Below are 4086 nucleotides of genomic sequence, written 5' to 3'. Positions count from 1 at the left end.
TAGAGATTAGCAAGAGAGGGAGGTGGTTGGAGAAAGGGAGAGAGGGAAAAGAGACAGTGTTAGAGAAAGAGAAATGTATGAAGGGAGATCAGAGGAGATGGAGAGAGTAAGAGAGAGAGGGAGAGAGAGAGAGAGAGAGAGAGAGAGAGAGAGAGGGGGAGAGAGAGAGAGAGAGAGAGGGAGAGAGAGGGAGAGAGAGAGAGGGAGAGAGAGAGAGAGGGAGAGAGAGAGAGAGATAGAGAGAGAGAGAGAGGGAGAGAGAGAGAGAGGGAGAGAGAGGGAGAGAGAGAAAGAGGGAGAGAGAGAGAGATAGAGAGAGAGAGAGAGAGGGAGAGAGAGAGAGAGAGGGAGAGACAGAGAGAGAGAGAGAGAGAGAGAGAGAGAGAGAGAGAGGGGGTCAGTGTATGAGGGTGTAAGAGCGAGCACTCTCACTAGCACCACACTGAACCAAGTGGTCACCATCGCTCGTATTTCCTGTCTTAACCTTTATGAGGATGCATCTGACAAATGCACTGAACGTCCCTTCCTTCCTCGTACCCAAGAAAAGGTAAGGAGGTCTGGTACCTCCTCCCCCCTCCAAAAAACGGACCAATCACAAGCACAACCTATGTGTCCAGACCAATCAGCCTGGCCAATCATGGTGCATTTGCGAGGCCCCAACATCCTCTCTCTTTTCAGTCATCTCCACTGCAAGCTGCGTTGCTTGGCGATTGGCTAGAGATTGTATTCGCTGCTGATTGTTGCACTTTCTCCTTTTTTTGATTTCCTCGCTGTTCGAACTTGGACTTTCTGGTCTTTCCCCCAGATTTCCGACAGAACCTAAGTCCTTAGGCGCCTAGAAGGAAGTGTTCCTATTGAAAGTATAGTGTGTAAAAAACTGCTCTCGCAATTTAGCACTTTAGTTTTTGAACCCCAACGTGGCATTAGGTTAGCATTTAGCTAGTGGTGAATTCCAATCATTAATGCAGTCATTTCAAGTGCTCTGTGCTTTTCACGCTAACTGCTGTGGCTTTTTGTAAAAACTACTAATCATTTCACAGGGGCTACTGCAGAACTCAGAGGCCCTGTATTACTGGCACTTTGCCCAAAGCTCTTAGACCACCGTCATCATCACCAAGTAGGGGGCTTCTGATTGGCTGAATACCTGACTATACTCAGCAATGAAACTTCTGATTGGCTGAATACCTGACTATACTCAGCAATGAAACTTCTGATTGGCTGAATACCTGGCTGGTGAGATGGCGTGGTTGCTGTCAACCTTCATGGATGTAATCCTGCGTATCGTGATTGTTATTGTATGTACAGTGGTCTCCAAGGCACCAGCCCCCTACAGCAAGTCAGGTTCTTCAATGCAATAACTCTCTCACTAACACAGGAGGTCTCCCAGTCGTGCTCCTGGGACCCCCTTGCTCTGGAGATATTGCACCCATCCCTGCTCTCTACCTGACTACACTCAGCAATGGAACTTTTGATTGGCTGAATACCTGACTACACTCAGCAATGGAACTTCTGATTGGATGAATACCTGACTATACTCAACATTCAAACTTTTGATTGGATGAATACCTGACTAAATTTAGCAACGACACTTTTGTTTGGCTCAATACCTGACTAAACGCAACATTCAAACTTCTGATTGGCTCAATACCTGACTAAACTCAGCAATGGAACTTCTGATTTGCTGAATACCTGACTTAATTCAGCAACGACACTTTTGATTGACTCAAGTCAATACCTGACTAAACTCAACATTTGAACTTCTGATTGGCTGAATACCTGACTAAATTCAGCAACGAAACTTTTGATTGGCTGAATACATGACTAAACTCAAGAACGACACTTTTGATTGGCTGAATACCTGACTAAACTCTGTAGCCAATCAAAAGCATGGTGATTATTACGAGTCGAAAAAAGGTGCGCTTTAAGCAGGGATAGGGAGAAGATATGCAGTGCAGGGTGGGGTACCCCAGGGGACAAGACTGGGAACCCCCAGTTCTCACCTGTTCTAACGAAGCAGCAAAACCCAACCAGTGCCAGAGACTAACTGATCTATCCTCTACTCCGCCATGCTCTAGCGTCGCTGCAGATAGGTCGTTATTTTTCTACAAATCTCTTTCCTTTATTGTAGCACAGTATTGACCTTTAAAGGTCTTTCAAGAATTAACTCTTAAACATTAGAAAGGGCTTAGCACTTTAAACTTAGTTTCAGGGTGTACTTGAAAGTGGACCTTAACTAATGACAAATCTTAAAACACTTAAAACGAAAATGTAAAAGAAAAAAAAAATAAACGTTTAACAAAAAACAATTATATCCACTACTTGCATATACTACCATCACCGTTGTTGTAGAAGTTACTTGTAGGATGTAACTTTATTTACGTCACGTATACCCCAAAGGGACTATTGTCTCGAGAGGTTGAGATGAAATGTGTAGCTGTTTCCTGACGAGTATCTATACTGCATTTGTTTCGTCGCTAGTGGTCCATACTAGTGACGCTAGTGCGCTTTCAGAGAATGAACGGGGCAGTATTGGTGGGGGGGGGGGGGGCAGTATTGGTGGGGGGTGGGGGCAGTATTGGTGGGGGGGGGGCAGTGGTGGAGTCCAGGGTATACACAGGTATACGGAGTATACCCACTTATTTTTCAGTCAGCTTTGGGTATACCCAATTCTCAAAAGAGGGCGTTTATCCTGTGCTGTATGGGCTGCTTAAAAAAAATTAAGAGTATAACCACTTCTCTAGGGACCACTACACCACTGGGGGGGGGGGGGGGGGTTGTCTGCTTCGAGGGTGCTGTTCTGCTGCTCTGTGTGTGTCCAGGAGCTGTGAGGTCGTCTGTGTGTACTGTTAACTGCACCAAGATGTAATGTATACTGTATGTAAAACCCACCGGGTTAAAACTACGTGTAGATGGTTTTAAAAACTATTTCCCCCCCCCATAGAAGGGTGACCTGTTACTTGAAGAAAAAAGAAAAAAAAAGAAGTGGGGGAAAAAAAGACGAGAGTATGTTTTAAAATCAGTATGGTTAAGTCCTCTTTAGTTAACCAAAGCGATAATGTAGAAGTCACTCACACTAGATAAACCATGTGATTGTTTGGATTCATATTTTTCTTTCTGGTAAAAACTGCAAACCGTGTCAGTGACTATTGTTAGCTGCTAATAACCGAATGGCTGGTGTGTGTGTGTGTGTGTGTGTGTGTCTGTGTGTGTGTGTGTGTTAATAACCGAATGGCTGGTTCATTTGGTTTCTGCTGTCAAAAGGCCTTTGATCTTGATCTTGCGGGTCATAATCCTTTACTTTGGTTGTTTAATTAATTAACTTATTTTTTTAAATGGAACTATTGTTGAATAAATGATTGATTTTATGTAATCTCCCCTGTCCAAGTGTGTTTTTTCAGTTCAATTCAATTGGGTTTATTGACATGAATGTGCGATACACTGTTGCCAAAGCAGTTGGTGTTTTTTTTTTTTTTCATTCATACAATCTGCCCTTGAGAAGGAGTTATTGGAAAGCTGTCAGGCAAAAAAGGGTCGTAGTTGATAAATAATTGTGCTATAGAAAAAGATACACAAGACAGGTTTTCTTAGCCGTCTCAGATTTCAAGGTATTCTCTTTTCTCGGCCTCTGATGCTATCTCCATGGAAAAGTGTAGCACACACACACACACACATACACACACACACACAGAAAAGCTAACTCTGTTAAAGGGTTGCGTGTCATCTGCTGTTGGAGATCCAGGAAAATGAATATTATCTGTGGGAAACATATGAGGAGTACTGCTGATTTGGGCAGGTACACGATGAAGTGTATGTGTGAGTGTGTGTGTGTGTGTGTCTGTGTGTGTGTCTCTGTGTGTGTGTGTGTGTGTGTGTGTGTGTGTGTGTGTGTGTGTGTGTGTGTGTGTGTGTGTGTGTGTGTGTGTGTGTCTGTGTGTGGGAAACATATGAGGAGAGGGCCACGGAGAGAACGGAGACAGATAGCGGCACAGGTAATGGCGTCCACCTGAGGGTACACAACAAGCATTCAAATTCTGTGATTTTATCTCCCCTGTCCAAGTGTGCTTTTTCAGTTCAATTCAATTGGGT

Source organism: Sprattus sprattus, assembly GCF_963457725.1.
Source record: "Sprattus sprattus genome assembly, chromosome: 3".
Lineage (NCBI taxonomy): Eukaryota > Metazoa > Chordata > Actinopteri > Clupeiformes > Clupeidae > Sprattus > Sprattus sprattus.
Note: the sequence above shows the minus strand (reverse complement) of the source record.